The sequence below is a fragment of the Lagenorhynchus albirostris genome, chromosome 16 (genome assembly GCF_949774975.1).
Source record: "Lagenorhynchus albirostris chromosome 16, mLagAlb1.1, whole genome shotgun sequence".
NCBI classification, from domain to species: domain Eukaryota; kingdom Metazoa; phylum Chordata; class Mammalia; order Artiodactyla; family Delphinidae; genus Lagenorhynchus; species Lagenorhynchus albirostris.
The window spans coordinates 11,570,990-11,594,107 of NC_083110.1; the positions used below are offsets into that span (position 1 = coordinate 11,570,990).

At 47.2% G+C, this 23,118-nt stretch overlaps 1 long non-coding RNA gene across 1 annotated transcript; it reads right to left on the reverse strand.

The window, feature by feature from the left end:
• Window positions 1–436: 436 nt before the first annotated feature.
• On the reverse strand, window positions 437–13,451 carry LOC132507607 (uncharacterized). The gene is made up of 3 exons (XR_009536229.1): window positions 13,355–13,451; window positions 7,745–7,900; window positions 437–674 (listed from the first exon to the last, which is right to left on the reverse strand). It is a non-coding gene; the product is annotated as an uncharacterized LOC132507607 (long non-coding RNA).
• Window positions 13,452–23,118: the final 9,667 nt, after the last annotated feature.

The window sequence follows — 23,118 nt, forward strand, 5'->3', positions numbered from 1 at the left end:
CAGACCCTCCCACCTCAGCACACCAGTGCCTGACCTGCTTCCAGGCTGAGGTGTCTACCTCTCCCTCCCCCATAGAATTTACCCATTTCAGGTGTAAATTCAATGATTTTTAGTTAATTTGTACTGTTGAGCAACTATCACCACAATTCAGTTTTAGGGCATTTCTATCACCCCGTGGGCAGTCCTTCCCCATTCCTACCCCAACCCCAGGCAACCATTAATTCCTTTGTCCCAGCACCATTTGCTGAAATGACTATCCTTTCACTCCATTGAATTGCATTGACATTTTTGTTGAAAGTCAATGAACCATAAATGTAAGGGTTTATTTCTAGACTTGTTGCCGAAATATTGGCTTCCCTGTGCACCAATGCCGGACAGAAATACAGAAATACGGAGACAGAGATTTTGGAGGAAGAGAGAGATGGCTTTATTTTTCTGCCAGGCAGAAGGGAAGACAGAAGTCTAGCGCCTCAAGAACTGTGCCCACACCCCCTTCGGGAATGGGAGAAGATTTTATATGTGGGGCTAGCAGTCCAGGGTATATGATAAGGATCAAAGTAGTGAAGGCCCTGCATTCTTCTTCTTCCTGCATTATTTCAAAACAGTCAGTGCTGGCGTCAGGCAGCCCTGTTACTGGGTCCGTTTGTCTCTGGTTATCAGCCTGCAACTTTTTTCTGAAATGCAAATGTTACAAGGGAGTGCAGGATGTAATTCACATAGTGTTAAAGAGTAATAGGTTAGTTTTGTGGAGTAAAATCTATTTACAGACACTACAGATTAGTAACAGTTAAAAAAAAAAAACTAGGGGTGATTAATTCTTTCAGGCCAGGTTATGTCTCTTCTCTAGCCTGTTCCCTGTTCCCTTTATTTTCCTTGTTCTCAGGAGAGGGAAAACTTCATTTCTATTTTTGCTGCAACAGACTCTCTAGTCTGTGCCACTGATATATATGCCTATCCATATGCCAGCACCATACTGTTTTTTGTTTGTTTCTTTTTTACTGAAGCTTTATAGTAAGTTTTGAAGTTGGGAAACATAAATCCTCCAACTTTGTTCTTTTTCAAAATTCTTTTGGCTGTTTTTGCCCTAGGGGATAAGCTTGCCAATTTCTGTAAAAAGCTTCTGGGATTTTTTTAAAAGACTGCAGTGACTCTATAGATACTTCGGAGAGAATTGCCGTCTTAATCATATCGCATCTTCCAGCCCATGAACATGAACTCTCTCTCCATTTGCTCAGGTCCTTGCTGGTTTCCCTTGGCAGCGTCGTGGTTGTCAGTGTGCAGGTCTTGCACTTACACTATCAGGAGTGCCAGAGAGGCTCAGGGTCGGGAAGCTGGGGTGAGGGGGGGGGTGTACAGGGAGAGGGCACATGCCCTCCTCACAAACACACACTGCAAAGTCACACCAGGATGAAATACCCCCTTATTATAACCCTGAAGAGCAGAGGGAATTTTCTTGAAAACCTAACTAGTAAATGGGGGTTCACCCGCATGGCAATCAGCTTAGCTAAACAGATTGGTGTCCTGAAACAGAAGCCAGGTTGTTTGTTCTGTTGTCCAGAGAGCAAGGCCAAACAATGCTGAATCCCACTCACCCTCTGGTGGTGATATCGGGCACCACCGTGGCACATGGGACCTGGCTTGGGTGGCTGAGTCTAGGCAGCCGCCACAGGCTTCTGGTCATGCGCCGGAGGGAGGGGCTGGGGAAGTGACCCCCGGCCGCTGCCTGGGGAGGGCGATCAGGTCTCAAGCCCTCCACCCCCCGCCCCATGCTTCTCCACTCAGCCTGATGGAATCAGCTTCCACTCACCTTTCTTCCCACACACTCTGAGAACATTGCTAACTGAATTCTACTACAGGACACCACAAGTTTATGGCAGCGTGTTGACTAAAAGTGATTACTGAGGGACTTCCCTGGCGGTCCAGCGGTTGAGACTCCGAGCTTCCACTGCAGAGGGCAAGAGTTTGATCCCTGGTTGGGGAAATAAGATCCCACAGCTGCCAGGTGCGGCCAAATAAAATAAAGTATGATACAGATGAACTTATTTACAAAACAGAAACAGGCTCACAAACATAGAAAACAAACTCATTAAGGATACCAAAGGGGAAAGGGGTTGGGGAGGGATAAATTAGGAGTTTGGGATTAGCAGATACAAACTACTATGTATAAAATAGATAAACAACAAAGTCCTACTGTATAGCACAGGGAACTATATTCAATACCGTGTAATAAACCATAATGGAAAAGAACATGAAAAAGAATACATATATATACATACTAATTGAAGTAATACATATATATAAAACTGAATCATTCTGCTGTACACCAGAAACTAACACAACATTGTAAATCAACTATACTTTAATTAAAAAATAAATAAGAAACAAAAGTATTCTTTTTTTAAAAAAAACAACAGCCATTTATTTATTTATTTATTTAGTCCTGCCACGCAGCTTTCAGGATCTTAGTTCCCCAACCAGGGATCGAACCCATGCCTCCTGCAGTGGAAGCACAGAGTCCTGACCACTAGATCTCCAGGGAATTCCCTATTCTAACTTTTCTTTTTTTTTTTTTTTTTTTTGCGGTACGCGGGCCTCTCACTGTTGTGGCCTCTCCCGTTGCGGAGCACAGGCTCTGGACGCGCAGGCTCAGCGGCCATGGCTCACGGGCCCAGCCGCTCCGCGGCATGTGGGATCTTCCTGGACCGGGGCACGAACTCGCGTCCCCTGCATCGGCAGGCGGACTCTCAACCACTGCACCACCAGGGAAGCCCTATTCTTACTTTTTAATGAACCTTAATTTTGAAAATTTTCTTTCACACGAAGCCACAGATACACAAATAGGAAGAACCTTAAACATAAGATATATCTGGCAGAGATTCATAAAACTTTCACTTCACAATAAATTCTAGAAAAAAAATGCTTGAAAATAATTACATTTACACTAAAGTTCTCAATCCCTAAGTGGAGGCCTGCGGGAAGCCCCTCTTCGAGCCCAAATTCTATTCCATGAAACAAAGAGGAGGTGTTGCCTTGAGACCCCACTTCCCAGGTCTTCCTGGAAATGATTTTAAACTGCTTGATCTTTGAAACTCTTCAGTTTAAGATGTGCTTCTGTGCAAAGTCACCTGGAGTTGGCACTTATGTCTCGTCCTTGACCAGAGCTTACCCTGCAGCCACTAGGGGGTGGGAGTGAGGTGTTCAGGGGCTCTTGGGTACCAAGGACGCCTACGTGTGTTCCAGGCGGGTCCATGGTTTTCTGTCATTTTTCCTGCAGTTCTTGACTGCTCTCCTTGTATGTTTTTACTTGCTCAGATGGTTCTTGCTTGTTCCTTTCTATCTCTGCACTTTCTTGTGCCTTTCATTTCCCTCTTCCTTTCTGCATATCTCAGGCCTTGGCTGCTGCACATCCCAGCACTGTGCTTCCCCCTGCCCCTACCCCGTGCGCCTCTGCAGGCCCAGCGAGTGCAGCCTTGCGCCTTCTGCACATGGCTTGACTTTATTTGAGGCCTCGTGGGTGATTCCCTAGCTGAGGCAAAGGCCCATTCTCGGCACATTCAGAAACTAGAGAACCAGTTTGGTACACCACTGATAGGTTGTGAAGGACTTCTCCAATTCCAGGAGGCGGGCCAAAAGAGCCTCCTTGACTCAGATGTGATTTTTCTGGAAAGATTTTTATGAATACCTTCCAGGAGTTGGCTTTTGGATGCCAGCCATGTGGGTTTTTAAAAAGGCAACTCTGGGCCTTCCCTGGTGGCACAGCGGTTATGAATCCGCCTGCCAACGCAGGGGACATGGGTTTGAGCCCTGGTCCGGGAAGATCTCACATGCTTCAGAGCAACTAAGCCTGTGCACCACAACTACTGAGCCTGAGCTCTAGAGCCCGTGAGCCACAACTACTGAAGCCCACACGCCTAGAGCCCGTGCTCTGTAACAAAGAGAAGCCACCACAATGAGAAGCCCGCACACCGCGACAAAGAGTAGCCCCCACTCGCCGCAACTAGAGAAAGCCTGCGCGCAGCAACGAAGACCCAATGCAGCCAAAAATAAATAAATAAATAAATTTATATTTTTTTAAAAAAGGCAACTCTGTTGCTCTGGCCCTCTCTTCACAATCTGGCCATTTTCAAAACACCTGTTGCATTTCTTTTCTTTTTAATATTTATTTATTTATTTGGCTGTGCTGGGTCTTAGTTGCGGCAGGCGGGATCTTCTATTTGCGGCATGTGGGATCTACTTCCCTGACCAGGGATCGAAACTGGGTCCCCTGCATTGGGAGCACAGAGCCTTAGCCACTGGACCACCAGGGAAGTCCCAGCACTTGTTGCATTTCTGTACGTATATTTTTAAACTTTGGCTCAGTTCGTTGTTGATTCACTCAATGTCTTAAGGAGAGTGGAGCTCCAAGAATAAAATGGTAGTATGGGGCTTCCCTGGTGGCACAGTGGTTGAGAGTCCGCCTGCCGATTCAGGGGACGCGGGTTCGTGCCCCGGTCCGGGAAGATCCCACATGCCGCAGAGCGGCTGGGCCCATGAGCTATGGCTGCTGACCCTGCGTGTCCGGAGCCTGTGCTCCCCAACGGGAGAGGCCACAACAGTGAGAGGCCCGTGTACCGAAAAAAAAAAAAATGGTAGTAAGCACTGGCTGCCTGCGCACATCAAGAAACTGGCCCAGGCCATGGCTCCTCAGGCAGTACAGCCTTTAAGTCGCCCAGTCCTTCTTAACAGATGTTATTTCATTAAAAGCCCCGCCCTCGCCACAGCTCTGAAGCCTTAGGCCTCTTCTAAGCCAGAGTCACAGGTGCTGAGTTCTCAGGCCATGTGGGTCTTCCAGTACGCCCAGTCCTCTTGCATTTCTATTCCAAGACTTGCTTCTCCACTCTCTGGTCCTCTCTGATGAGTAGTGAACGGCCTCAACTCAGTCACTCCTGTCTTTAATTCTGAGGGTCCCCTGATGGTCTCCTTTAGCTGGCATTTATTCTGCCCTTGTCAGTTGTGGGTGCCCTGTGATGGGCTCGTTATCTGATACTTGTTCTGTGTCCGCCATACATTGAGCCTGCAGTGGAGCAGCCCCTCAATCCTGGAGCTCCCCAGTTCCTCAATGAGCCCCAGGAACCCGATGCTTCCCAAGGACCCAATGCTCCGAGGAGATCAGGGGAGAGAAGAGGCCTAGCAGAACAGCCACTCAGAAACACTTGTGGAGTGAAGACTGGCGCCCCTGCTGGTCTGACTCTGGTCCCACATCCCTGAAGCTGCACCCAAATCACAGGACCAGGTGTTTCCACAGTGATGACATACAACACTAAACTCTTGTTTCTGCATCACTTCCAGGTCCCCACACCCCATCCCTAATTCAATGCTCAGGTGTCCAGATGCAATGAGGCAGAACACAAAGAAGTGGGGTTTCAAGGGTCCTGGAGAAGGGGTGGCCAGTGTACTTTTGACAGGAGGCAGAGGGCTCTGAGCTCAGGGACCATGAGCCCATGGATCAAGGCTGTAGCAACTGAGAGATCAAGGATTTGGGATTTAAGGAGCTTAGACTTGGGAACATGGGTGGGAGACCCATGAGAGGGAGCCCAGAGGTTCATGAAGCCCTAAAAAGAAGAGATCTAGGACGAGCTAGTGGGGAGTCAAGGTTGGAGAGAGAACAGCGTGTCCTAAGGAAGGCCTTCTCCATCATAGAGCAGTCCTAGAACAGGCCTCCCAGCCACTGGAGATGTATGAGCAAACTCCTGAGCACTCCTGCAAGGGAATCAGTCCAGAGGGCTCAGACACTGAGTAGGGTGAGAAAGAGGCTCTTTGTAGCGACTCCATCCTCTTTTCCCCACTGCCTGCTCCCAGAGGAAATCACTTCCGAGCAGGGCTTTTCCATCCCTGAGCTCTGCCAGGTCACAGTTCACCTCTGAGGTCCTGCCCTCTTCCCCTCATCTCTGTGTCTCCACATGTATCTCCTGTTTGCAGAGGAGACTCTATCATCTGGTGTCACTTGACACAAGATGTTTGGTCGTGCTTTTCATGGGCCTCGTGGCAACAGTCCTTCCTCAACCATTTGTGTTGCCTTGACTTTTCTCATGTAGTGATCTCCAAAGTGATCCTTTGCTAGATTCTTTTCCTCATCTCATCTTAAAGGTGAGTTTTTCCTAGACCAGATTTGCGTAGGACATTTGTGTCAGGGAGAATCAGGGCTGTGAGTGTCAGGGCTGTGTCTTAGGCTTGCATAGATTTTGTGGGGATTCAAGTTTTTGTATGTAAACATGTTTTGCACCTTAAAAGAATAAATGTCGGGCTTCCCCAGTGGCGCAGTGGTTGAGAGTCCGTCTGCCGATGCAGGGGACACAGGTTCGTGCCCTGGTCCGGGAAGATCCCACATGCCGCGGAGCGGCTGTGCCCATGAGCCATGGCCGCTGAGCCTGCGCGTCCAGAGCCTGTGCTCCACAACGGGAGAGGCCACAACAGTGAGAGGCCCGCGTACAGCAAAAAAAAAAAAAAAAAAAAAAAAAGAATAAATATCACATTATGTGTATGAGAGGATATAGAGGCAGGGCATAAAGAGCACTAGGAAGTAGGGCCAGTGTACTACTATGTCTCAGTGGATGAAGTAGACACACCATCATGTTCAGACATCTTCTGTGTGTGCCTAAGCCTGAGTCTGTAACTCAAGGGGGCAAACCATTGGCCCCGGATGTGGCCATATCCCCCTGACCCGCCCGGGTGTTCACTTTGATCCTCAGTTTTAATGATTTCCTTGCTTTTCTTCCTAGTCTTACTCCCTTCGTGCCATATCCTAAAAGGCCTGGCTTCACATGCCCTGTCCACTCTCTGTCCATGGCCTTGTGCCTGTGTCTTACTCCCAGGAAATTAGGATTCAGCCTCAGCCAAGGGGCCAGTCTCTTCAGACAAGCCTATCTGGTATTGTCTTTCTTATGATCAAACACTAAACTCAGAAAAAACCAATGCTGTCAATGTGGTTTTACACCCACACCATCTTGATGCTTCCTGAATAAACAAATGCCCCAGAGGTTTTTGCTCCTTCACCTGTCACCTGACACAGCAGTCGCGTGCAAGGGACCCTAGGAATAAGAGGCACGGTGCTATCCTTTACATTTAATTAGCTCCACATTTTTTATTAATGCAACATTGAAGAGCTGACCGGCTGACCTACTTATCCAGCCCACAGGGCAGGCAAGGCTCTAAAATCTAAAAGTGAAGTTCAACCTTTAGGAGGTTAATTTTGTATATGCAGAACGTGCAGCGTATGAAAAAATGTTACATTATAAAAACATTTAGAGTCTGTGTGCTTTACAGGGTGAGTCGGAAGGCTGGCTATGTCACGGTGCTCATGCCCCTGGGGTAACCCTGAGAAGTAGTTCTGTATCAAACCTCATGAAAGGTTATTTCTTCTCTTTATCCTGATATTGTTGGTTACTATAATAATTTAACCAGGCCATTCAGTCTTGTCTTCAGCAGATGGCTTCTGCTTTCCTGCCACGCTTGCCTGAAGAACCATTTTAAGTTAAAAGCCAGAAGTTGCATGTCCAACAAAGGACCGTCTCAAAGCCAGGGTGGGAAGGACTGGATTGCATACTCAGCAAATGACACTACAAAAAAGACTCATGGGTACAGGATTCTTAGCATCAGCTAACATCACCTGTAAGACTGTCCCAGGGAACCGAGTGAGGGCTTCTAGGATTCTGAGTTCAGAACAGAAGCAAGCAAATCACCACGACTGTGTGTCTGGGGCACTGACCTGTGTTTCGGGAATCCATGGAGATCGGCATGTTGTTGTATCGTGCGGTGGCCCTGCCTTGTCCTCAGGGTGAGGGGGAACAGAGTCACATCTTCCGGCAACGCGCCCTCACACTGACTGATGAACTCCATCAGTACACAGCGGCGTGTCTGTGCTCTGGAGAGAAGGAAACAAAGAGAGTGATAGCCTAGAGTGCCTGCCTCCCAGCTCCCACCCACACGGTGAGACAACGGATGCCGGGCTCGTGCCTGGGAGAGGTCTGCCGCTCCCGTTCCTCTGCTTCTGTCCTGCTTAAAAGGGGGTCTTCTCATCAAGAAGAAACCGTACGGGCTTCCCTGGTGGCACAGTGGTTAAGAATCCACCTGCCAATGCAGGGGACACGGGTTCGAGCCCTGGTCCAGGAAGATCCCACATGCCGCGGAGCAACTAAGCCCGTGCGCCACAACTACTGAGCCTGCGCTCTAGAGCCCGCGAGCCACAACTACTGAAGTCCGTGCACCTAGAGCCCGTGCTCTGCAACAAGAGAAGCCACCACAATGAGAAGCCCGCGCACCACAACAAAGAGTAGCCCCTGCTCCCGCAACTAGAGAAAGCCCATGCACAGCAGTGAAGACTCAACGCAGCCAAAAATAAAAATAAATTTATAAAATTAAAAAAGAAGAAGAAGAAACCGTACGTTTTGAAGCAGTCCCTACTGTGGCCAGCCAGGACAATTCACTTACTCCTGGCCCTCAGCCTGCCCTTTTCCCAGGGCCAGGCAGTGAGGCAGAGAAGACGTTTTAGAGCCAAAAACCAGTGAGGTGGACCTAGGAGCCTGCTGGGATCCAGGCCGAGTGTGTGGACCCTGAGTGAGGACCCCTGAGTTCACGCCCCAGCTCTGCCACAAGCTGGCTGTGGCCTCGCTGCGTTTCTCTGCTTCCTATCTATAGAATAATGATGAGAGAGCCTCCTCCCTCGGCTTGTTATGAACCTTAAATGAATTAATATGTTCAAAGAACTTAGAAGAGCACAGCTTCGTGAGTGCCCATGGTGTTAGCTCTCATTTTCACTCGGAGACCTCGGGGAAGCTCGTTCCTTTGAGCTTTGGTGACCGCTGTCCATCTCAGCCCTGACCTGAAGATCAAATGAGATCACAGGTAAGAGCTTCGTCAAGGGCCACTTGACCATACCAGAGTAGGCTCGTGAAGTCATTATGGTACGTTTCTGTAGCTTCCCTAGAACAATGGCGTTCCCTTCCCCCGCAGTGCTACGCTCCTGCCAGAGCCTCCTTGGGCCCCTCCCTGCTGCAGGACCTGATGTTCCTGTCTCAGTTTTTGCCTCCAGTTCTTCAGGGCAGAATTTCTGCTCCCCCAGGAGCAGGGGGGGCGAGCAGACAGCCGTAGGTGAGCTTCACTCCATGTTGTTAGCCCTGAGGGTAAAGTCTGGGCAATGGGATGGAAGTGGGTCCCAGTCCTTGCTCAGAGAGCTATTTGCCTGGCACATTGCTAAGCATTCCTCATAACTGATGCCTGTATTAGAAGTGCTCTAGTGTCTATCATTTGGGAATTATAAAACAACAATGTCCTCTACTAACATTTACATTTTACTACACTGTGAAATAACATTTTAGTGAATATCCTTGTCAATAATTCTCTGTGCATGTCCTTGTTTCTTAGAATAAATTTTTAGTAATAGAAGTATTGAGCTAATGTAATAATTTTAATACTTATAGCCAAATAAGACTTCCAAACAGGTTGCTACCAATTTACCCTCTTACCAGCAGCAAATTAACATTCCTGTTTCCTGAGCCCTTACCAAACGCATATTTCATAGTCTCTATCTCTCTATATATCATTGCCAGTTTCATAGATGAAAAATTATCTCTGTGAAGTATAAAAGTTCCTATAAAAATACGGTAGCTCTATCTTTTTTCTTTTTAAAATTTATTTATTTATTTATTATTTTTGGCTGCGTTGGGTCTTCGTTGCTGTGCGCAGGCTTTCTCTAGTTGTGGCAAGTGGGGGCTACTCTTCATTGTGGTGCGTGGGCTTCTGATTGCAGTGGCTTCTCTTGTTGCGGAGCATGGGCTCTAGGCTCGCGGGCTCAGTAGTTGTGGCTCGCAGGCTCTAGAGCACAGGCTCAGTAGTTGTGGCACACGGGCTTAGTTGCTCAGCGGTATGTGGGATCTTCCCGGACCAGGGCTCGAACCCATGTCCCCTAAATTGGCAGGCGGATTCTTAACCACTGTGCCACCAGGGAAGTCCAGTAGCTCTATTTTTAATGATCCAGCAATCCCACTCCTGGAAATATATCCAGAGAAAAACATAGTTTGAAAAGATACATGCACCCCAATGTTCACTGCAGCACTATCTACAATAGCCAGGACATGGAAGTAACCTAAATGTCCATCAACAGAGGAATGGAAAAAGATGTGATACATATATACAATGGAATATTACTCAGCCATAAAAAAGAACAAAATAATGCCATTTGCAGCAACATGGATGGACCTAGAGATTGTCATACTGAGTGAAATAAGTCAGACAGAGAAAGACAAATATTATATGATACCACTTCTGTGTGGAACCTAAAAAAAGGGTACAAATGAACTTATCTACAAAACAGAAATAGAGGGGCTTCCTTGGTGGCGCAGTGGTTGGGAATCCGCCTGCCAATACAGGGGACACGGGTTTGAGCCCTGGTCCGGGAAGATCCCACATGCCGTGGAGCAACAAAGCCCGTGAACCACAACTACTGAGCCCACGTGCCGCAACTGCTGAAGCCTGTGCGCCTAGAGTCCATGCTCTGCAACAAGAGAGGCCACCGCAGTGAGAAGTCCGCACACCGCAACAGAGAGTAGCCCCTGCTCACTGCAACTAGAGAAAAGCCCACATGCAGCATGGAAGAACCAACACAGCCAATAAATAAATAAATAAATAAATAAATAAATAAATAAACAAACAGAAATAGAGTCACAGATGTAGAAAACAAAGTAATGATTACTCGGGGTAAGAGGAGGGAAGGATAAATTGAGAGATTGGGTTTGACATATACACATTACTATATATAAAACAGATAACTAATAAAGACCTACTGTATAGCACAGTGAACTCTACTCAATACTCTGTAATGGCCTATATGGGAAAAGAATCTAAAAAAGAGTGGATATATGTACATGTATAACTGATTCACTTTGCTGTACACCTGAAACTAACACAACATTGTAAATTGGTTGGCTATTGCCAGAATGCTGTGTAACAAACAGCCACAAAGTCTCCACAGCATATAAGACTTTGTTCCACATTCATGCACCCTGGGGTGGCTGGACCTCAGCCAATAGGGTGTGCTCAGGTCTGCTCCCTGGGTCTCTTAATTATCCTGGGACCAATGGGCAATCTGCATACATTCTACTGCTGGCGATGGCAGAACCACATGAGAACAAGCTTCTGCTCACATCACAGCCACAGGAGTTTCAAAACAAATCACCTACCAAGTCCAATGTCAAGGGACAGAAAGTCCATGCTACTCACCATGATGTCATCTTGGCTGGAGGCCACTACTGCAGTAAAGTGAAGCATCCAGACCAGTAATTCCACCAGAGCTGTGAAGCTGAACACTACCTTACATGCTTATTTGTGGTATTGCTTCCTTCAGAGTATTACCTATTTGGGAGTGCCTTGGACCAGGGGTCAGGTTTAGATATAATGATCAGGGAAAGTAAGTCATGCAGCAAAAATGAGCTTGTAAAGCCAGAAGAACTTCAAGGGGCCAGTGTGAGCAGGAACAAGGAAGCGTGGGGTGGGGTAGGGTGTGGGCAGTTCATAGAGACGTGCGCCAAAATGTGGGGAGAGTTGATTGGGATCCAGAGCAGCAACAGGGAGATCCCTTCTTAGGCTCTTGCAGTAGTTCAGAGCAGGAGCAGTGGAGGCAGAGGGTAGTGATGGGATTTAAATGTAGACTAGGTAGAAAGAAATGGGGGTCAGGCCTGGGCCTCCAGGGCAGGGTACCTCCTTTACTGAAATGGGGAATACTGATGAATGATAATGCTTTTTGAGGCGTGGTGATCAGTAGTTCTATTTTGAATGTGCTCAATTTGAGATAGTTATTAGACATCCAAGCGTGGATGTATATGAGGTAGTCGGCTGCTTAGCCTTGTGTCCAGAAAAACGGACTGGAGACAGTGGTTTGGAGAGTCAGCACACAGAATTTAAAGCCATAACTTCACTTACAGGGATAAAGAGAAAAAGAGGAAGAGTCCAAGGGCTGAGCCAATGGCACTGCCATCACCCCAGGTGGCGGTGAGATTCGGGAGTGGGGCCTCTTGAGAAAGGACCAAGGAGGGCTTCCCTGGTGGCGCAGTGGTTGAGAGTCTGCCTGCCGATGCGGGGGACGCGGGTTCGTGCCCCGGTCCGGGAAGATCCCACATGCCGCGGAGCGGCTGGGCCCGTGAGCCATGGCCGCTGAGTCTGCGCGTCCGGAGCCTGTGCTCCGCAACGGGAGAGGTCACAACAGTGAGAGGCCCGCGTACCACAAAAAAAAAAAAAAAAAGGACCAAGGAATGCCACCTCAATACAAGTGGGGAAAGGGTGATAAATGGAATATTGCCTGCCACATCAGTAAACAAAGGATGTCACAGTCATCAGCGATTGCAGCCCTCCAGCGTGAGCTTGTGAGCCCTGAGGAAACTCGGGAAGGAAAGAATATCTACCACCTGGCAGCCATCAGACTGCAGCCACTCCCTAGACTGAGCCCTGAGGAAACTCAGGATATGAAAACACAGGATCCTGGCCCCAGATAGCTGAGGTGCATATCAAAGATATGACGGCAGTGAGCCCAGACTCTCGCATCTTCCCATACCTAGAAAAGCACGAAATTCCTCAACTTGACATATCTGGGTTTCTTTAATTAACAGTCCTCTTCTGACGTTCAGACTACCTGCCTTTCTTGCAAAACTCATATATAACCTGCCCCCGCCTCCTCGGAGCAGTTCTCCCAGGGTTACTTGAGATGCTGCCTCCCCGGCTTGAAGTCCTAAAACTTCCCGCTGAATAAAACATAACTCTCAACTTAGGTGGTGAATAATTTTTTAGTCGACAAGGGCTTCAAGGAAGAGGGAAGGTGAGGTAAACTGGAAAACTTGGAGATGTGGTGAGAGGGAGAGGGCTGAAACGGGGATTTCTGGTGCTGGGCTTGGCTAGTTTAGCCTCTTAACGGCTGTAAGCAAGGCTCCGAGTCCGCTTCTCCAAGAGGCTCTTCCTTCCCCGCATGGTCATGGATGGCGCCACAGCGCCTCACATCATTTAATGAGGACAAAACTCTCCCAGACCACACACACCCCAGTCCCAAATCTCTGGTCCTATGGTCAGAACTGGGCCAGGCTGCCTCTGTCCCTGACAAAGGGAAAGGCCCTCAGGAGGCTCCGTTCTCCGTGCACTTTGCTCAGAGAGCCCAACCAATGTTATTACAGCTTTGTTTTGGGGGACAAGGAGAGGCCAGGGTACCTATGAGAAGCTGACTGAACCAGAAGACACATGAGGCGGAGCCAAAATTTTCACAAACCAACAAGGAGGGGTGCGGGGGAGGGACGGGGCGCTTTGAAGAATCTGTCTTCCCGCAATCTCAGCCCCTCACCTGTTCCTAGTGTACCTGTGCCGGTCTCCCCGCGTGAGGTGGCCAGGAAAGTCCGGCTCTCTCCACCCAGGCTGCTTAATGTCATCATGGGAACACCGTGGGCGGGGCTGAGAAGCGGTTATTGTGACGCTCCAGGATCGGAGCCTCCGATTGGCTGGTAGGGCGGGGGGCGGGGCCATCTGGGAGGGGTGGGGCTGAGAGGCCTGGAGGTGCCAGGTGGGCGGTGGCCGGGAAGAGACCTGTGGATCTAAGGCTCAGGTAAAAACCTCATTGCTGGGGCCTTGCAAAGATAGGGGAAGATGAGACTTCCCTGGTGGCCCAGTGGTTCAAGCCCTGGTCCGGGAAGACCCTACAGGCCTCTAAGCCCCCGTGCCTGGAGCCCGTGCTCCGCAACAAGAGAAGCCACCGCTATGAGAAGCCCGCGCACCACAACGAAGCGTAGCCCCCGCTCTCCGCAACTGGAGAAAGCCCGCGTGCACCAAAGAAGACCCAACGCAGCCAAAAAAAAAAAAAAAAAAAAAAAGATAGAGGAAGATGTACATCCCTTCTTGCCACTTTATGGGGGCTGCACAGGGACTGAACAAAAATACCCTCCTGCTGGCCACTCCCGATCCGCCCACACTCCGCAAAGAAACTTTTTCTGTAGAACCCATGAAACAGCGAGAAGCAGAGAGCCAAAGACAACCACGGATATTGTTCATCTTTCTCTCGGCCTTCCCCAAAAGGACCAACAGCTGTTTGCCAGCGTCAGTACTGTGCATTAGAGAGAGATAATCATACTTTTCAGGGATTACTGGACACTGGCTCTGAACTAATTTCTGAAGACTCACCATTCAGAGAGTAGGGGCTAATGGAGCACAGGTGATCCATGAAGATTTAGCTCAGGTCCACTCACAGAGGGTCCCTGATGCCACCCTATGGTTATTTGCCCAGTTTAAGAATTGGAATAGACATACGCAGCAACTGACAGAATCCTCACATTGGTTCTCTGATCTGGAGTGAGGACTGTTATGGTAGGAAAGGCCAAGTGGAAACTACTAGAACTGCCTCTACCTAGGAAAACAGTAAACCAAAAATACTGTGTTCCTGGAAGGACAAACTTGAAGGATGCTGGAGTGATGATTCCCACATACAGACCCATTCAACTCACTCATTTGGCCTATGCAAAAGACAGGTGGACCCTGGAGAATGATAGTGAACTTGGTTGTTCATTTTTTCCTGGAGGGAGAAGAGGCCAGAGGTACGAGTCTGCTGATTCATGGGCCATGGCCAATGTTTGGCTGAATGCTCAAGGATTTAGAAGGAACACAATTGGAATATTGGTGACAGTGAAGTTTGGGGAGGAGGTATGTGGATAGACTTCTCTGAACAGGCAAAAAACCCCACATTTGTGTCCTGTGTGAATGCTCACCAAAGGGTGACCTCAGCAGAGGAGAATTTTAATAATCAAGGGGATAGGATGATCCATTCTGTGGTTACCATTCAGCCTCTTTCCTCAGCCACCCCTGTCATCACCCAATAGGCTCATAAGCAAAGTGGCCACAGTGGTAGGGATGGAGGTTATGTATGGGCTGAGCATCGTAGACGTCCACTCACCAAGGCCAACCTGGCTACGGCCACTGGTGAGCACCCAACTTGCCAGCAGCAGAGACCAATACTGATTCCCCAGTATGACACCATTCCCCAAGTTGATTATGTTGGACAGCTTCCATCATGGAAGGAATAGCACTTTGATCTTACTGAAATAGACACTTCATCTGGATATGGACTCTCCTTTCCAAAGAGGGTTCTAGCTGTTCCACTGTGGCAGTTGAAAGATGGCCATGAATTCTTCGGAACTTCTCCCATACTGAAGTGGTGTCTGTGTGCCCTGCCCTTAGATCTGGGCAGGCTCTTTAACTGTTTTGACTAATAGAATACAGAGGAAGTGATGCTAGGCCACCTTGGGTCTCAGGGTTTTATAAGCTTCCACTTTATGTCTCTCAGAACACTCAGCCTTGGGATTCTCAGCTGCCAGGTAAGAATTCTTACTACCCTTCTGGAGAGACCATGTTGAGAGGCCCTGAAACCTCATAGAAAGGGAACTCACTGAGACCAGCTTCTGGCCTTCTCCACCAAAGCACCAGGCATGTGAATGAAGCCATCATGAGCCCTCCAGACCACCCCAGCCATGAGCTGAGTAACCCCAATGCACCCTCACGGAGCAAGAGAAGTGGCCACCCTGGGAGTTCCCTGGAAGTCCAGTGGTTAGGACTTGGCCCTTTCACTCACGAAGCCCAGGTCTGATCCCTGGTCAGGGAAGTAAGATTCCGCAAGCTGTACATCATGGCCAAAAAAAAAAAGAGAGAGAGAGAGAGAGAAGTGGCCACCTGATAATCAAAGATGCCACTATGGATAACCAAAACAAACAAATTCTATGTTCACCACTGGCAGCAGAGTTGGAGATGGGGCTGCATTTTCCATGGTGCTGGGCTGGCAGAGAGAGAACTCAGCTCATGGGCAGAGGGCCTGCGATAGGAACAGAGTCTTACTTTGTCCTCGTTCATGGCTGGAAACACAGATGAAAGAGAAGGTTTGTCCCCTCAAAGAGCTCACATAAAAATAGCTGACACTGATTACCACCTCCCACCCATCACAAGTTCTTTAAACCTTCCTCCAAACACTGTGATGTGAGTAGCATTGTGAGCAGATGGGGAAAACGAGGCCCAGAAACATTAATTTATGCAAGGACACAGGTATTGATTGAACCAGAATTCAAACCCAACAGACAATCTCTCTCCAGAGTGCCCCCTCTCACCCTTCAGGCTTCACCAGCTTTAGCTGGGGATGAGGCCTGAAAAGGAAGGGACTGGGCAGGATGGGAAGGAATCAGGTGGGTTGACACAGAATGGAGAGAAAAGATGCTCATAAACAGATGGAAAGGCTGGCTGGAGAAAGTGGGAGAATCTAGCAAGGGAAGGGTTAGCATGGAATAGGAAGAGACAGAGGAAGGACAACCAATTTGTGATCAGACTGAACAGAGTACAGAGGCCCAGGAGGAAGGAAGGGCTATGTGGCTAGCAGAGGGACGCAGGAAGAGAGAAAAGGCCCTGACTCAGGGGCAGCAAGCATAGTGAGCTGGCATTCCTTGGGCTCAGGTTGGCCCCAGCCCCTCTGGGCACTCAGGCTCCTCAGATGGTGACCCCTCTCTCTGCCTGTTGGCCTCTTGGCATAAAGAATCCAAAGTCAATAGGGGGGACTTCCCTGGTGGCACAGTGGTTGAGATTCCACCTGCCAATGCAGGGGACACGGGTGCGATCCCTGGTCCGGGAAGATCTCACATGCTGCAGAGCAACAAAGCCCATGCGCCACAACTACTGAGCCCGTGTGCCACAACTACTGAAGCCCGCGTGCCTAGAGCCCGTGCTCCACAACAAGAGAAGCCACCACAATGAGAAGCCCGCACACCGCAACGAAGAGTAGACCCCACTCACCACAACTAGAGAAAGCCCACGTGCAGCAACGAAGACCCAACAACGAAGACCCAATGCAGCCAAAAATAAATTTTTTTTAAAAAGTCAATAAGGGACAGTCATGGCTTCACATTTGCTGATGAAGTCATCTTTCTCTGGAGCCAGGATCTCTAGGCTTTTGGGGACTAAAACTGAGATAGAAACTCTAAATCCCCTAAGTGGGTCACTGAGAGCAAGGGCCACACCTCCTTTTACCCCTTGGTCCTCTACGCATTGGGAGGTGACACAGCCTCATATAATGGGAGTGACTAAGGAGGATGGCGCACCACCCTTGCAGGATTAGTCTCTTAGCTGATGCCTTAACCACCCTATGAAAAGGTTCCAGCCTACCGTTGGGCTGGCACTTGCTGGGTATGGTAGATGATGGAACCAGTACATGGGGACTTGCCCACTGCCACACCCTTTTTGCTGTAAAGTAGGTTCCTTAGTCCAATTCCTTAGTTATGCAGAATCCCACATAACTTGACGGTTTAAATACTCTCTATGTCCTTGGAGAGTGGAGAAGGCAAACTCACACTCAATATGTGTCAGCTCCAGTCAATATGGTCACTGTCCTCCAGAGTGAAGGGATCCAGAGTAATCAACCTGCCACCAAGTAGCTGGTTCATCTCCTCGAGGACCAGGGCAATATTGCAGGCTCAGTGTTATCCTCTGTTGCTGGCAGGCTGGACAGTGGGCCATGGTGGCATCCAGGCCAGCCTTGGTGACTGGGAGCCTGTGCTGTTGGGTCCATGTACACCTCACCCCTGCCACCATGGCTGCCTTGCTCACATGCACATTGTGCTAGTGCTGGCTGATGCCGGTGCATGAGTCTGCTGTCTACATGGCTCCTAAAGCTTCCTCCATGGGAATGTGACACTCGGACCTTCACACACCGGCTGCAGCAGGTCTTCACTTTGCTTCGTCTTGTCTGTCACTTTCCTAGAGATGCCAGAAAAAATTACCACAAACTTACTGACTTAAAAGAACAGAAATTGGACTTCCCTGGTGGCACAGTGCTTAAGAATCACTTGCTAATGCAGGGGACACGGGTTCGAGCCCTGGTCCAGGAAGATCCCACATGCCGCGGAGCAACTAAGCCTGTGTGCCACAACTACTGAGCCTGCGCTCTAGAGTCCGCAAGCCACAACTACTGAAGCCTGCGTGCCACGACTACTGAAGCCTGCGTTCCTAGAGCCCATGCTCTGCAACAAGAGACACCACCACAATGAGAAGCCCGTGCACCGCAACAGAGAGTAGCCTCCACTCACCACAACTAGAGAAAGCCCACGCACAGCAACAAAGACCCAACGCAGACAAAAGTAAATATAAAAATAAATACATCTTAAAAAAAAAAAAAGACTCCACGCTTCCACTGCAGAGGGTGAGGGTTCGATCCCTAGTCAGGGAATTAAGATCCCTCATGCCACACAGCGTGGCCAAAAAAAAAAGTCAAAAGACTGACCATGCCAGTCTTGGCAAGGATGTGGAGAAATTGGAATGTTATATGCTACTGGTGGAAGGTAAAATGATGCAACCACTTTAGAAAACAACTTGGTGGGTTTTTATGAAGTTAATCATAAACATACTCAGAGGCCAGACAGCAGAAGCAAGAAGAACTACAATCCTGCAGCCTGAGGAACAAAAACCACATTCACAGAAAGACAAGATGAAAAGGCAGAGGGCTATGTACCAGATGAAGGAACAAGATAAAACCCCAGAAAAACAACTAAATGAAGTGGAGATAGGAAACTTTCCAGAAAAAGAATTCAGAATAATGATAGTGAAGATGATCCAGGACCTCGGAAAAAGAATGGAGGCAAAGATCGAGAAGATACAAGAAATGTTTAACAAAGATCCAGAAGAATTAAAGAACAAACAAACAGAGATGAACAACACACTAACGGAAGTGGAAAATACAGTAGAAGGAATCAACACCAGAATAACTGAGGCAGAAGAATGGATAAGTGACCTGGAAGACAGAATGGCGGAATTCACTGCTGCAGAACAGAATAAAGAAAAAAGAATGAAAAGAAATGAAGACACCCTAAGAGACAACTGGGACAACATTAAACTCAATAACATTCGCATTATAGGGGTCCCAGAAGGAGAAGAGAGAGAGAAAGGACCTGAGAAAATATTTGAAGAGATTATAGTCAAAAACTTCCACTATTATTCAACATAGTTTTGGAAGTCCTAGCCATGGCAATCAGAGAAGAAAAAGAAATAAAAGGAATACAGATTGGAAAAGAAGAAGTAAAACTGTCACTGTTTGCAGATGACATGATACTATACATAGAGAATCCTAAAAATGCCACCAGAAAACTACTAGAGCTAATCAATGGATTTGGTAGAGTAGCAGGATACAAAATTAATGCACAGAAATCTCTTGCATTCCTATACACTAATGATGAAAAATCTGAAAGAGAAACTAAGGAAACACTCCCATTTACCACTGCAACAAAAAGAATAAAATACCTAGGAATAAACCTACCTAGGGAGACAAAAGACCTGTATGCAGAAAACTATAAGACACTGATGAAAGAAATTAAAGATGATACCAACAGATGGAAAGAAATACCATGTTCTTGGATTAGAAGAATCAATATTGTGAAAATGACTATGCTACCCTAAGCAATCTACAGATTCAATGCAATCCCTATTAAATTACCAATGGCATTTTTTAGAGAACTAGAACAAAAAATCTTAAAATTTGTATGGAGACACAAAAGACCCCAAATAGCCAAAGCAGTCTTGAGGGAAAAAAGCAGAGCTGGAGGACTCAGACTCCCTGACTTCAGACTATACTACAAAGCTACAGTCATCAAGACAATATGGTACTGGCACAAAAACATAAACATAGATCAATGGAACAGGATACAAAGCCCAGAGATAAACCCATGCACATATGGTCAACTAATCTATGACAAAGGAGGCAAGGATATACAATGGAGAAAAGACAGTCTCTTCAATAAGTGGTGCTGGGAAAACTGGACAGCTACATGTAAAAGAATGAAATTAGAACACTCCCTAACACCATACACAAAAATAAACTCAAAATGGATTTGATACCTAAATGTAAGACTGGACACTATAAAACTCTTAGAGGAAAACATAGGAAGAACACTCTTTGACATAAATCATAGCAAGATCTTTTTTGATCCACCTCCTAGAGTAATGGTAATAAAACCAAAAATAAACAAATGGGACCTAATGAAACTTAAAAGCTTTTGCAAAGCAAAGGAAACTACAAACAAGATGAAAAGACAACCCTCAGAATGGGAAAAAAATATTTGCAAACGAATCAACGGACAAAGGATTAATTTCCAAAATATATAAACAGCTCATGCAGCTCAATATTAAAAGAACAAAAAACCCGGGGCTTCCCAGTGGTGCAGTGGTTGAGAGTCCACCTGCCGATGCAGGGGACATGGGTTTGTGCCCCGGTCCAGGAAGATCCCACATGCCACGGAGCGGCTGGGCCCGTGAGCCATGGCCGCTGAGCCTGCGCGTCCGGAGCCTGTGCTCCACAACGGGAGAGGCCACAACAGTGAGAGGCCCGCATACCGCAAAAAAAAAAAAAAAAAAAAAAGGGCAGAAGACCTAAATAGACATTTCTCCAAAGAGGACATATGGATGGCCGAGAAGCGCATGAAAACTGCTCAACATCACTAATTATTAGAGAAATGCAAATCAAAACTACAATGAGGTATCACCTCACACCAGTTAGAATGGGCATCATCAGAAAATCTACAAACAACAATTGCTGGAGAGGGTGTGGAGAAAAGGGAACCCTGTTGCACTGTTGGTGGGAATGTAAATTGATACAGCCACTATGGAGAACACTATGGAGGTTCCTTAAAAAACTAAAAATAGAATTACCAAATGACCCAGCAATCCCACTACTGGGCATATACCCAGACAAAACCATAATTCAAAAAGACACATGCACCCCAATGTTCATTGCAGCACTATTTACAATAGCCAGGTCATGGAAGCAACCTAAATGCCCATTGACAGACGAATGGATAAAGAAGATGTGGTACATCTATACAATGGAATATTACTCAGCCATAAAAAGGAACGAAATTGGGTCATTTGTAGAAACGCAGATGAATCTAGAGACTGTCATACAGAGTGAAGTAAGTCAGAAAGAGAAAAATAAATATCGCATATTAATGCATATATATGGAGCCTAGGAAAATGGTACAGATGAACCAGTTTGCAGGGCAGAAATTGAGACACAGATGTAGAGAACAAATGTATGGACACCAAGCGGGGAAAGTGGCAGGGGGTGGTGTGGTGGTGTGATGAATTGGGAGGCTGGGATTGACATGTATACACTGATGTGTATAAAATGGATGATTAATAAGAACCTGCTGTATTAAAAAAAATCATACACATACTATATGCCTCAGTCATTCCACCCCTTTTTACTCAACTTTAATGAAAACATACATCCACACTAGATTTATACACTAATATTGATAGCAGCTTTATTTGTAATAGCCAAAACCTAGAAACAACTCAAATGTCCATCAATGGAAGAACGGATAAATAAAGTATGGCCTATCCATGCAATGGAATCTTATTCAGCAATAAAGAGTGAACTATTGATACAGTAACATGGATGAATCTCAAAGTAATTATGCTGATGGAAAGAAGCTGAACAAAAGAGTATATATTATATGATTCCATCTAGATAAAATTCTAGAAAATGCAAACTAATCTATAGTGGCAGAAAGCACACCAGAGGTTGCCTGGGGACTAGCATTGAGAGGTAGGTGAAAAGGGAGGGATGGATTATAAAAGAGACCAAGGAAACTTTTGAGGTGATGGATATGTTCATTATCTTGATTTCATGGATATATACACATGACAAAACTCTTCAAATTTTACACTTTAAATTTGGGTAGTTTATTGTCTGTCAACTATACCTGAATGAAGTTATAAGAATAAAAGACTTCACTGATGTGAGACCCCCTGAATCTTTGTAGAATTCATCTCCACCCTTCTGGAATACAAGGCTTCCAACATCCTTCCACACTTCTTGGTCTTCTAGGCCAGTCAACTGATGACACTGATGCTGTCAAACAGTGGATGAATGTGGTGGGCTATGGAATGCCCAGATATTCCAGGTCCTTTGGCTCTATATCTTGATAGAGGGAGAATTAACATATCTCTGGGGCAACACTTTACATGTATGGTACCATCCACTACTAGCGACTGTCCACTGTTCCTGGCCTTCCTTCCAGATACGGATGGTAAGGAGTGGATTTTGCCAGAAGTGCTGTGAACTGTGTGCCTGAGAACACGGTAATCTGCTCCAGCAAAGATAATACATCTGGCACAAAAGCTACAATTGGACCACTACCTGGTTGAGTAGTGGTGGTCCACTGTCATCCTCCAAGATCTAGCTGGTTTTTGTAGTGGTCATTAAATGGGAATTAGATGGGAAGCACCAACCTCCATCTTTTTGGTCTTCTGGTCAGGTTTGGGGTTGGGGGAAGCAGATTTCAGAGATTTTCACTTGGACTCCCCCAACTATGATAGCACATAACCCACAGTGGGCCAAGGGACCAATGTGATTGTTCTCCGAGTATCAGATATGTCTATTCCAATCATGCATTCGGCACCTGGGAGAATAATCTCTGGCGGGTCCTTGGACACAGTGGACCTACTGGAAGCCAGACTTGGGCCAGGACTCTATTTATCACCTAGCTCTCAAATGCCCCCAACAAAAACAGGGGGCCACAGTGATGTTTTGGGTCCCCAGGTATCAATGTTAACTTGGACTCTGTGTCCAACAGTCCTTGAAATGTTTAGATTCCCTTTCACGCAGTGGATGGTAACACAAGTAAACAACCATAGGTGTTTTGGGGAAGAACAGGGGAATCATTACTACACACCCCACTGTGGGGTCACAGGGTCCTTCCTACTGGAGACCCAGCCTCTCCTTTGGGCACTGGGGTCCAGGAAGGAGACTTATTGAGTTGGCTCCCCTCAGCTTCATGCTTATTCATCTCTGATTTCTGTTGATTGTGTAGATTAAGCAGTAACTTCACTGGCTGCCCATCTGTGTTGGCCCTGGGGATAACTTGCTGCGTCAATCACCTGCATCACTCTCTGCACTTCGGGTCTCCCCGGCTGCCACACTGATTCTCATCATAATTGAGCCCACCTTTCCTCTGAAGTTTGAGCACAGCCCCCTGGTTTCTATGGCTTTGAGCCCTCCTGCTGGTGAGTAGAAAGAACCACTCTAGCACGGCCACT